This window comes from Ranitomeya variabilis, chromosome 5 (assembly GCF_051348905.1).
Source record: "Ranitomeya variabilis isolate aRanVar5 chromosome 5, aRanVar5.hap1, whole genome shotgun sequence".
NCBI lineage: Eukaryota > Metazoa > Chordata > Amphibia > Anura > Dendrobatidae > Ranitomeya > Ranitomeya variabilis.
Window position 1 is genome coordinate 668,915,216 of NC_135236.1, and position 13,413 is coordinate 668,928,628.

Genomic DNA, 13,413 nt, shown 5'->3' on the forward strand with positions numbered 1-13,413 from the left:
GCATTACACATAAGGACGCATACCCACTGCCCAGGATAGAGGAGTCTCTGGCTGCTTTAAAATCTGCTAACTATTTCTCTACCTTAGATCTCACCAGTGGGTACTGGCAGGTTCCTGTGGCGGAGGCGGACAAGGAAAAGACGGCCTTCACGACGCCAATGGGCCTCTGTGAGTTCAACTACATGCCCTTCGGATTGTGCAATGCTCCCGGAACGTTCCAGAGGATGATGGAGAGCTGCCTGGGACACCTGAACTTTGAAACCGTGCTGCTATATCTGGATGACGTCATAGTCTTCTCTAAAACCTACGAAGACCATCTGAAGCACCTGGCCGAGGTGTTTGAAGCCTTGTCCAAATTCGGCCTAAAAGTGAAACCGTCCAAGTGTCATCTGCTGAAACCTAAAGTGCAGTACCTGGGCCATGTGGTGAGCGCTGAAGGAGTGGCCCCAGACCCCGACAAGGTCACAGTGATCCAGGACTGGCCAAAGCCTAGTGACCTCCACGAAGTCCGGCAGTTCCTCGGGTTGGTAGGTTACTACCGGAGATTCATTAAGGATTTCACCAAGAAGGCCGCACCCTTGCAAAATCTGCTGGTGGGCCAACCAAAGAAGACCAAGGGGAGGAAAACCCCCTTTGATTGGAACGAAGAGCTGGAGGAATCCTTCACCTGCTTGAAGTCGGCGCTGACGGGGGAAGAGGTACTGGCTTACCCCGAATACGACCAACCGTTTGTGCTGTACACAGATGCCAGTAATGTGGGACTAGGAGCCGTGCTGTCTCAGGTCCAGAACGGCAAGGAAAGAGTGATCGCTTACGCCAGCAGGAAACTCCGTCCCACGGAAAGGAACCCTGACAACTACAGTTCCTTCAAACTGGAATTCCTTGCCCTTGTCTGGGCAGTGACGGAGAGGTTTAAGCACTACCTGGCTTCCGCGAAATTCACCGTCTTCACGGACAACAATCCGCTAACGCATCTGGATACCGCCAAACTCGGGGCCTTGGAACAGCGGTGGATGGCCCGGCTGTCCAACTATGATTTCACCATCAAATATCGGGCAGGGCACCAGAATGCCAATGCCGATGCTTTGTCCCGAATGCCCAATTTACCAGAAGTGGGAGAAGACCCGGAGGCACTTGAAGAGGTGGAGCTGCCTGCCTTCCATCGCCCCAAAGCCACTCAGAGCTCTCACCATGTGAAGAACAGGCACAAGAACCAACCGGATGCCACGCTGAATCCCCTGCCCCACCACGGATGGGCAGAAACCCAGGATAGTGACCCCGCGGTCCGTCAGGTGAAGGAGCTCTTGACGCAGGCTGGGTTGCACCCTGGCCCAGATGATCCACAAGAAACCCAACAGCTGTGGAAGGGAAGAAGCAAGCTGTTTATCCATGATGGCAAGCTGTGCAGGAGGAGCATCGACCCACGTACTCATGAATTGGTGTGGCAGATAGTGGTGCCAAGGCGAGATGCGCCCATGGTTCTGGGAGCCTACCATGATGGAGCCGGACACTTCGGATGGAAGAAGCTGGAGAAGCTACTCCGAGGGAGGTTCTATTGGATTGGCATGAAGAGAACCATTGAGAAGTGGTGTCGGGAGTGTGGTCCATGTAGTCTGCGCAGAAAGGACCGTGACAGCCAACGGGCCCCCCTGCGGCCTATCATCACCAAACGGCCGCTTGAACTGGTCGCGCTGGATCATGTGAAGCTGACACCTAGCCGGTCGGGCTATATCTACGCCCTTACCATCGTGGACCACTACTCCAGGTTTCTGGTGGTTGTGCCTGTTAAAGATCTAACGGCCAGGACTGCCGCCAGGGCCTTCCAGCAGCACTTTTGTAGGCCCCATGGCTACCCAGAGAAGGTACTGACCGACCAGGGACCTGCCTTTGAAGCAGAAGTATTCCAAGAATTCTGCCAGTTGTACGGGTGTAAGAAGATCAGAACTACACCGTACCACCCTCAAACCAACGGGATGTGCGAGAAGATGAACCAGGTAGTAATCGATTTATTGAAGACCTTGCCTGTGGAGGAACGGAATCTGTGGCCGACAAAGTTGCCTGACTTGGTGGATATGTACAACCACATCCCAGTAAGTTCCACCAACTGTACTCCAGCGTACCTGATGCGAGGAAGGTCTAGTCGGTTACCCGTTGATCTGGACATGGGGGTCCTAGTACCCGAAGATACCTCGCCGGATGCGGATTGGGATGCAGAAAGGCAGCGAAGGTACCGCGAAGTGCAAGAGTGTGTGGAGAGAAGTCTCGCCCAGGCTAGGCAGAGGCAAGAAAGGGACTACAACCAACACGCTCCTGCGATTCCCCTGTCACCTGGTGAGCAAGTGCTTAAACGAAAGAGGAGGTTACACAAGCTCGATGACCAATGGGAAGCGGAACCGTATACCATCTTGCCATCCGACTTCGACAACACTAAGGTCTGTCTCATCAGCAAGGACAAAGGGGAGACCTCGACAGCGGTATCCAGGGATCACCTTAAGGTCTGCCCCGATAAATTGAAAGAGAGGGGCACGGCCCCAGAAATCTCCCCGCCGGTGGAAAAGGAGAAAATGTTCCATACGGTCCTTGGTGACTTTCCCCAGTCCTGGACTCTGATAAACCAAGCCGTTGCGGTACCTGTTGTAATGTTTGAACAGCCGGACCCGCCAGAAACAATGGTGGAACCAGATCATCCGGCCCCGCAACCTCAACAAGCCTTGCCTGAAGAAGCCATGCCAACCGTTGAACCGGCAAATCCTCCCTCTGCTATCAGTGAGCCTGCCGTACCCACTGTTGATAGCAGCAGCTCTGAGAGCCCCAACCTGCCAGTGCTACCCAGACTCACTAGAAGTGTAGTTAGAAGACAGCGCACTACACCAGCGGTAGCAAGCATAGCGGGCCCTGTTAGGCCAATAGCAACCCCTGCGCTGCGAAGGTCCACACGCAGCACACAGAACCAAACTCCCCTCCGCTACAAAATGTGGAGGTATTGATAAGGGCTGCTATTTCATTAAAAATGTTTGTATGCATATCTTTTTGTTACAGGTTGTTAAAATGGACAATAGAGTAATGGACAGTGAATTGCTCAAAAACTTTCATAAGGGGGACCCCTTTGTTTACCCGGGGTCCCCGCTGTTTCAACCACTGAACTGAGAGTCATAAACTGTGCATGACCTAACTTTTGCAACGTTCAAGAATCCTCACCTCCCGTAAAGGGAAGCATTGTTATGTTCAATTGTTATGCTATTTCAAAAGTTTGTGTGTTTCCTGTTAACATGTATTATTGTTCTTGTTTTCCCAGTCCCGGAGTACTGGATTTAACCGGGGGGGAGTGCAGCACCCCAGAGTCCTGGTTGTTGCAGTACTGTGGCTCCGCCACTATGGGGAGCTATGGTACGTCTGATTGCACTAAGGAGTTTCTCTGACCAGGTACATTCTCACCACACTTCACACTCCGGCCACCAGGGGGGGTGGTCCTATCTAGTAGGCCACTCCTCACAACTCTGGTAAAACTGGGGGTTGGACAGGAAGACAGAGAGAAGTAGCTGGGAAGAGCTAGTGAGAGGACCTGTCAGGGATGGGGATCCTGGCAGACTCCTCAGAGCAGAACTAACCAGCAAACAACGGGAATACAGAAAAGGAGAATACCAGCAGGGGTTTTGTTGAAAGAGGCAGCACCTTGCTGAGGCGCAAACAATCGGTGGCCGGAACGCCGAGCAAGTAAGAGACTTTAAGTACATTGCAAACCACGGCAGGACAGCTAATTACAGGTTGGCTGTCTCACTTAACACCTAAGCAGACAACGGAGGCAGCTGTGGGAGAGGGGCGACTCTAGAGTCCCGGAAGAACTCCAGGCCTACCCCGTCATACGGGTGCGTCCTACCATATCACCTGGAGGACGGAGAACGAACAGTAGAGACAGAAAGAAACAGTTGTGAGGACTATCCCGGGAGCTCAGCAGGGAAGAACTACAACACACAGCGCTAGAAGGTAGATACTGATTCCCACCTGTGAGGAGAACTCCTGATGTGTCGTTGGACCGGCCGGTCTCTGAAAACCCAGTTAACAGCGCTCTGGACTGAGGTCTCCAACATCTTCAGTAAAGAGGTAAAGAGACTGCAAACTGGTGTCCTCGTTATTTACCGCGACCTGCACCGTTACCACACCACTTATTGCACCGGACGTCCCCCATTGACAGACAGGGCCACGGACCGGGTCTAGCCACCGTGACAACCCCAGGACTGAGACCTAGAGGCCCGGCTCCGGGTACCCCTCGGCCCTGCGGCGGTGTGGGGGCGCTCCAATGGGCCTTTTGGCTGCATCTCTGATCAGTCTTCTCCTTGTTTGAGATGAAAGTTAAGAGGGACGGCCGGGTCTTGGTAGATTTGCAGTGGTATGATGCTCATTCCATTTCAATATGATCGCTTGCACAGTGCTCCATGGGATGTTTAAAGTTTTGGAAATCATTTTGTATCCAAATCCAGCTTTAAACTTCTCCACAACAGTATCACGGACCTGCCTGTTGTGTTCCTTGGTCTTCCTGATGCTCTCTGTGCTCCAAACAGAACCCTGAGACTATCACAGAGCAGGTGCATTAATACGGAGACTTGATTACACACAGGTGGATTATATTTATCATCATTAGGCATTTAGGACAACATTGGATCATTCAGAGATCCACAATGAACTTCTGGAGTGAGTTTGCTGCACTGAAAATAAAGGGGTCGAATAATATTGCACTCCCCACTTTACAGTTTTTGAATTTCCACAAGAATTTAAAATAACCAATAAATTTCGTTCAACTTCACACTTGTGTTCCACTTGTTGTTGATTCTTCACCAAAAATGTACATTTGGTATCTTTATGTTTGAAGCATGATGTGTGGGAAAAGGTTGAAAAGTTCCAGGGGGCCGAATACTTTTGCGAGGCACTGTAAGACAGAACATGTGCATAGCACTGATGATACTGAGCAGAGGGTAAGATCAAAGTCAGCCCCTTACGGGGTTGGCGGGGAACCATCTATATATATAAAATGACCAGCATTCCTATTAGGCGAGCGTCACACAATGACATATCTAGTGTGCTCGCCATGGGGTGCTGGGGTGATGATGTCGAAAAAAAAATTGGTCTGCATCGCCATTTTCTGAAACCTATCAAATTTTTACTTTTCCATTAATGGTGGCGCGTGGTGGCTTGTTTTTTGGAGTTCATAAGATGTTTTGATCATTTTTATTGTATTGATTTTAAGGTGATGCGGTGACCGAAAAATCGCAGTTTTGGCGTTTTGATTGTTTATTCTTCTTACACCGTTTACCGATCAGGATAATTAATTTTATGTTTTGATATACTTTTACAGACATACCAATACCAAATATGTTTATTTTTTTATTATTTCTTTATCTTTAATGGTGAAAAAAAGAAGAGATTTGAAATTTTATATTTTTCAATTTTTTTTTTTTTTATTTTCTTATATTTACTTTATTTTGAACTTGCAATCGTTTAATATAGCCGAGTATCAGGAGAGGACCAAGATGGCAGCATTGAGAGCCTTCAGAAGGCCCCAGACTGTCACAGTACCACAGTGGCGTGCCGCAAATTAGTTCACGAGATGCGAGTGGGAGCCGGTGCACATGTGCTGTCTGTGACATCTTTAGAATGCAGCTGTCAGCGATTGACTGCAGCAACTAAATGATTAACAGCCTCCACCCTTGGCTGTTAGACACAGACTCCAGTCACTTAATATAGCTGGCATCAGCCACGTGTGTAGGGGGCTATGTTTATTTGCGCAAAGGGGTTAAAGAGTTAATCTGGTGAAAATAAATTATTACTAATTAACAGGATAGGTGGGTTTTTTCGTACGTAAAATAAACTGATGTGTGAATGAGGCCTTATAGAGATAAAGGTTCCCAGTCAGGGACAAAAATACCTCGTTCTGCAGATTATGAAAATCACCGACGGTAAAAACTTACATTGATCAAATGTTGATGAAACTTGGATCAAAAACACGATGAAAAACCAGAAAAATCACCTTTATTGGCCCCCCCAACCATTAACAGTGAAGTTTAAGGGGTTATACAGCAGCAATCAGGACCTGTCATGTCTGGAGTGGGTCTCGGCTACGGGGAATGTGGCCAAATAGAATGATAATATAAAAATATATGAAAAAAATAAAAACACTCTTCTATTATAATACCTGGTATACAAATTTAATAAAAAAAAATAAAAAAATGGAGAACATAAATACAATATATTTACCATCTGTCCAAAATTTACTTGACCAATCCACAAAAAAGATTGGGGCTAGTCCTTCTCTAATGGGGCTATGTTTGGAAGTTTCCGGCCATTTATTGGGTGGTCCCAGGGGGTGGAGTTTATATATCCCAATTTGGGAAAAATACACCATAGCTCGTAGTAATAAAAGCCACAATGCGGAGCCCGATACGACAGTCCCACAGGCTAGTATTCGAGTGGTGGCGCATGCAAAACCGCCATTCTGTTCCAACGCTGTATTTCTCAAGATCATTGGAGGTCCCACTGGCCAGACCCCCGAGGGATCAGCAAGTGATCCCCTCTACTTTGTATAGGTGATTACTTATAAGGAATAGAATAACCCTTTAAGTCAATATACAGTCATGGTCGAAAGTGTTGGCACCCATGATCTTGTTCCTGAATATGTCTTGTTAAACAAATATTTATTTCCATTGTGTTGATTGGAACAACACAAAAAATGAGAAAAGAAAGGAAAATTGGACTTAATTTCACACAAAACCCCCAAAATGGGCCACACAAAATTGTTGGCACCTTTCCAAAATTGTGGGTAAACAACTTTATTTCAAGCATGTGATGCTCATTGAAACTCACCTGTGGCAAGTAACAGGTGTAGGCAATATGAAAATCACACCTGAAACCAGATAAAAAGGGGAGAAGTTGACTCAATCTTTGCATCTTTGCATTGTGTGTCTGTGTGTGCCACACTAAGCATGGAGAACAGGGAGAGGAGAAGAGAACGGTCTGAGGACTTGAGAACCAAAATTGGGGAAAAATATCAACAATTTCCAGGTTACAAGTCCATCTCCAAAGATCTTGATGTTCCATCATGCACAACATAATCAAGAAATTTACAACCCATGGCACTGTAGCTAATCTCCCTTGCCGTGGAAGGCAGATAAAATTTGATGAAAGATTGCAAAGCAGGATAGCCTGGATGGTGGATAGGCACCCCCAATCAAGTTCCAAAGAAATTCAAGCTGTCCTGCAGGCTCAGGGGGCATCAGTGTCAGCGAGAACTATCCGTCGACATTTGAATGAAATGAAATGCTTTGGCAGGACACCAGGAGGACCCCCACTGTTGACACAGACATAAAAATCTAGACTGCAGTTTTTCAAAATATACATGAGTAAGCAAACATCCTTTTGGTTAAATGTCTTATGGTCAGATGAGACCAAGATAGAGCTTTTTGGTAAAGCACATCATTCTACTGTTTACCGAAAATGTAATGAGGCCTACAAAGAAAAGAACACTACCTACAGTCAAATATAGGGGAGGCTCACGGATGTTTTAGGGCTGCCTCTGTCACTGGGTGCTTTGGATGTGTGCAAATCATCATGAAATCTGAAGATTACCAAAGAATCTTTGGGTCGCAGTGTAGAGCCCAGTGTCAAAAAGCTGGGTTTGCATCCAAGGTCATGAGTCTCCCAGCAGGACAATGACCCCAAACATTGAAAAATCTACACTTTTTATATAATGAAAGTTATATTATTACATTAATATTATTCCAAATAAACTAGTAATAATATTAAAAAATAATAAGAATTTAGTAATAGCTAAATTATTATTATTAACCATTAAATATTAATGACCCTTTAAATACATATATATATATAAATTATATTACATAAAAATATACAAAATAAAATAGTAATAATATTGTATTAATTATATTATTACATAAAAATATACAAAATAAAATAGTAATAATATTGTATAAAATAATAATGATTAATAATATTAAAATAATTATTGTTTTATTATGTATTATTAATAAGAAAAATATAACTAATGATAAGAATTATTCTAAATGTAATAAATAACAAACTGATGGAATAACCCTTTAAGATTATATATATTTATATAAAAAAGTTATATTACATTAAAATTATCCAAAATAAAATAGTAATTATATCAAATAATAATTATTAGTAATATTAAAATAAATAGTAATTATTTAATAAATAGTAATTACGGTATATAAAATAATTATTTTGCTTATTTATTATTAACATTGTTAATCATTTTAAGAATTATTATTATAAATATAATATATAATAATATAAAAACACAATAACATTATATTACATTAAAACCATACCAAATCTATATAAAATAATATAAAATAATAATAAAACTATATTGTATTAGGGCTCAATTTTCTCGCTTCTCCCGGACTTATATATGTGCAGAACAGACTGAAATCCCATAATGGAGCACCATGGCGGCGTCGGCGGTGGCGGCGGAGCTCGGTGATTTACAGGCCTCCTACTTTCTAATTAACAAAACATCTCTTTGTAATGAGTGCGGAAATTCATAAGACTCCGATAACAGATAATCAGAACTTTATGTCTCTCATTATTCTGGCGTTTCGGCGCTGCGCAGCGACACACATCGCACTCCATAAATAAGCGCGCGCACAATTTGTAGGTCTGTTAAACTTCATTAATTGTCGGCTCGATTTATCACGTCGCGCCGATGTCAAGCGCTTCCTGCTCCCCGCAAGTGTCGCCGCTTCAGTTTCAAGGAAAAATCGCTCATTTACATTTATCTGTTCCAGGCTCCGGCCTAGTGATAAGGGAAAAGGGCAACCGTTACCCATAGCAACCAATCAGGAGGCTGCTTTCATTTTCCAAAGAGCTTCTGAGAAATGAGAGCTGGACTCTGATTGGTTGCAAAGGGCACCTGATTTGTTTTTCCTCTTTCACCATTTTCGAACTCTTCGCCATAATGGATTCATAGTACTACGATGTTTATGCGTCAGTGGCCAAGATCAGTACAGGGCAAATAATGTGTCTCCACAGTGACTGCACCGTCCAGCAGAATAGTGAGTGCAGCTCTGGAGTATAATACAGGATGTAACTCAGGATCAGTAATGTAATGTGTGTACACAGTGACTGCACCAGCAGAATAGTGAGTGCAGCTCTGGGGTATAATACAGGATGTAACTCAGGATCAGTAATGTAATGTATGTACACAGCGACTGCACGAGCAGAATAGTGAGCGCAGCTCTGGAGTATAATACAGGATGTAACTCAGGATCAGTAATGTAATGTATGTACACAGTGACTGCACCAGCAGAATAGTGAGTGCAGCTCTGGGGTATAATACGGGATATAACTCAGGATCAGTAATGTAATGTATGTACACAGTGACTGCACCAGCAGAATAGTGAGTGCAGCTCTGGAGTATAATATAGGAGGTAACTCAGGATCAGTAATGTAATGTGTGTACACAGTGACTGCACCAGCAGAATAGTGAGCGCAGCTCTGGAGTATAATACAGGATGTAACTCAGGATCAGTAATGTAATGTATGTACACAGTGACTGCACCAGCAGAATAGTGAGTGCAGCTCTGGGGTATAATACAGGATATAACTCAGGATCAGTAATGTAATGTATGTACACAGTGACTGCACCAGCAGAATAGTGAGTGCAGCTCTGGGGTATAATACAGGATGTAACTCAGGATCAGTAATGTAATGTATGTACACAGTGACTGCACCAGCAGAATAGTGAGTGCAGCTCTGGGGTATAATACAGGATGTAACTCAGGATCAGTAATGTAATGTATGTACACAGTGACTGCACCAGCAGAATAGTGAGTGCAGCTCTGGGGTATAATACAGGATGTAACTCAGGATCAGTAATGTAACGTATGTACACAGTGACGGCACCAGCAGAATAGTGAGTGCAGCTTTTGAGTATAATACAGGATGTAACTCAGGATCAGTAATGTAATGTATGTACACAGTGACTGCACCAGCATAATAGTGAGTGCAGCTCTGGGGTATAATACAGGATGCAACTCAGGATCAGTAATGTAATGTATGCACACAGTGACTGCACCAGCAGAATAGTGAGTGCAGCTCTGGAGTAAAATACAGGATGCAACTCAGGATCAGTAATGTATGTACACAGTGACTCCACCAGCAGAATAGTGAGTGAAGCTCTGGGGTATAATACAGATGTAACTCAGGATCAGTAATGTAATGTATATACACTGTGACTGCACCAGCAGAATAGTGAGTGCAGCTCTGGAGTATAATACAGGATGTAACTCAGTATCAGTAATGTAATGTATGTACACAGTGACTGCACCAGCAGAATAGTGAGTGCAGCTCTGGAGTATAATACAGGATGTAACTCAGGATCAGTAATGTAATGTGTGTACACAGTGACTGCACCAGCAGAATAGTGAGTGCAGCTCTGGGGTATAATACAGGATGTAACTCAGGATCAGTAATGTAATGTATGTACACAGTGACTGCACCAGCAGAATAGTGAGCGCAGCTCTGGAGTATAATACAGGATGTAACTCAGGATCAGTAATGTAATGTATGTACACAGTGACTGCACCAGCAGAATAGTGAGTGCAGCTCTGGGGTATAATACAGGATATAACTCAGGATCAGTAATGTAATGTATGTACACAGTGACTGCACCAGCAGAATAGTGAGTGCAGCTTTGGGGTATAATACAGGATGTAACTCAGGATCAGTAATGTAATGTATGTACACAGTGACTGCACCAGCAGAATAGTGAGTGCAGCTCTGGAGTATTATACAGGATGTAACTCAGGATCAGTAATGTAATGTGTGTACACAGTGACTGCACCAGCAGAATAGTGAGTGCAGCTCTGGGGTATAATACAGGATGTAACTCAGGATCAGTAATGTAATGTATGTACACAGTGACTGCACCAGCAGAATAATGAGTGCAGCTCTGGGGTATAATACAGGATATAACTCAGGATCAGTAATGTAATGCATGTACACAGTGACTGCACCAGCAGAATAGTGAGTGCAGCTCTGGGGTATAATACAGGATGTAACTCAGGATCAGTAATGTAATGTATGTACACAGTGACTGCACCAGCAGAATAGTGAGTGCAGCTCTGGAGTATAATATAGGAGGTAACTCAGGATCAGTAATGTAATGTGTGTACACAGTGACTGCACCAGCAGAATAGTGAGTGCAGCTCTGGGGTATAATACAGGATATAACTCAGGATCAGTAATGTAATGTATGTACACAGTGACTGCACCAGCAGAATAGTGAGTGCAGCTCTGGGGTATAATACAGGATATAACTCAGGATCAGTAATGTAATGTATGTACACAGTGACTGCACCAGCAGAATAGTGAGTGCAGCTCTGGAGTATAATATAGGAGGTAACTCAGGATCAGTAATGTAATGTGTGTACACAGTGACGGCACCAGCAGAATAGTGAGTGCAGCTTTTGAGTATAATACAGGATGTAACTCAGGATCAGTAATGTAATGTATGTACACAGTGACGGCACCAGCAGAATAGTGAGTGCAGCTTTTGAGTATAATACAGGATGTAACTCAGGATCAGTAATGTAATGTATGTACACAGTGACTGCACCAGCAGAATAGTGAGTGCAGCTCTGGGGTATAATACAGGATGCAACTCAGGATCAGTAATGTAATGTATGTACACAGTGACTGCACCAGCAGAATAGTGAGTGCAGCTCTGGAGTAAAATACAGGATGCAACTCAGGATCAGTAATGTATGTACACAGTGACTCCACCAGCAGAATAGTGAGTGAAGCTCTGGGGAATAATACAGATGTAACTCAGGATCAGTAATGTAATGTATATACACCGTGACTGCACCAGCAGAATAGTGAGTGCAGCTCTGGAGTATAATACAGGATGTAACTCAGTATCAGTAATGTAATGTGTGTACACAGTGACTGCACCAGCAGAATAGTGAGTGCAGCTCTGGGGTATAATACAGGATGTAACTCAGGATCAGTAATGTAATGTATGTACACAGTGACTGCACCAGCAGAATAGTGAGTGCAGCTCTGGGGTATAATACAGGATATAACTCAGGATCAGTAATGTAATGTATGTACACAGTGACTGCACCAGCAGAATAGTGAGTGCAGCTCTGGAGTATAATACAGGATGTAACTCAGGATCAGTAATGTAATGTGTGTACACAGTGACTGCACCAGCAGAATAGTGAGTGCAGCTCTGGGGTATAATACAGGATGTAACTCAGGATCAGTAATGTAATGTATGTACACAGTGACTGCACCAGCAGAATAGTGAGCGCAGCTCTGGAGTATAATACAGGATGTAACTCAGGATCAGTAATGTAATGTATGTACACAGTGACTGCACCAGCAGAATAGTGAGTGCAGCTCTGGGGTATAATACGGGATATAACTCAGGATCAGTAATGTAATGTATGTACACAGTGACTGCACCAGCAGAATAGTGAGTGCAGCTCTGGAGTATAATATAGGAGGTAACTCAGGATCAGTAATGTAATGTGTGTACACAGTGACTGCACCAGCAGAATAGTGAGCGCAGCTCTGGAGTATAATACAGGATGTAACTCAGGATCAGTAATGTAATGTATGTACACAGTGACTGCACCAGCAGAATAGTGAGTGCAGCTCTGGGGTATAATACAGGATATAACTCAGGATCAGTAATGTAATGTATGTACACAGTGACTGCACCAGCAGAATAGTGAGTGCAGCTCTGGGGTATAATACAGGATGTAACTCAGGATCAGTAATGTAATGTATGTACACAGTGACTGCACCAGCAGAATAGTGAGTGCAGCTCTGGGGTATAATACAGGATGTAACTCAGGATCAGTAATGTAATGTATGTACACAGTGACTGCACCAGCAGAATAGTGAGTGCAGCTCTGGGGTATAATACAGGATGTAACTCAGGATCAGTAATGTAACGTATGTACACAGTGACGGCACCAGCAGAATAGTGAGTGCAGCTTTTGAGTATAATACAGGATGTAACTCAGGATCAGTAATGTAATGTATGTACACAGTGACTGCACCAGCATAATAGTGAGTGCAGCTCTGGGGTATAATACAGGATGCAACTCAGGATCAGTAATGTAATGTATGTACACAGTGACTGCACCAGCAGAATAGTGAGTGCAGCTCTGGAGTAAAATACAGGATGCAACTCAGGATCAGTAATGTATGTACACAGTGACTCCACCAGCAGAATAGTGAGTGAAGCTCTGGGGTATAATACAGATGTAACTCAGGATCAGTAATGTAATGTGTGTACACAGTGACTGCACCAGCAGAATAGTGAGTGCAGCTCTGGGGTATAATACAGGATGTAACTCAGGA

The 13,413-nt window shown here is 44.0% G+C and overlaps 1 protein-coding gene and 1 long non-coding RNA gene across 3 annotated transcripts in view; one reads left to right on the forward strand and one right to left on the reverse strand.

Annotated features, from left to right (window-relative positions):
- Positions 1 to 13,413, reverse strand: part of TMEM178B (transmembrane protein 178B) — a 294,112-nt gene that overhangs the window by 266,944 nt on the left and 13,755 nt on the right. The window lies entirely within an intron of this gene.
- The window catches only part of LOC143776895 (uncharacterized), a 32,558-nt gene continuing 28,112 nt past the window's right edge, over positions 8,968 to 13,413 (forward strand). Inside the window, exon 1 of the long non-coding RNA XR_013215946.1 lies at positions 8,968 to 9,089. This is a non-coding gene — a long non-coding RNA (uncharacterized LOC143776895). The remainder of the gene's footprint in view (positions 9,090 to 13,413) is intronic.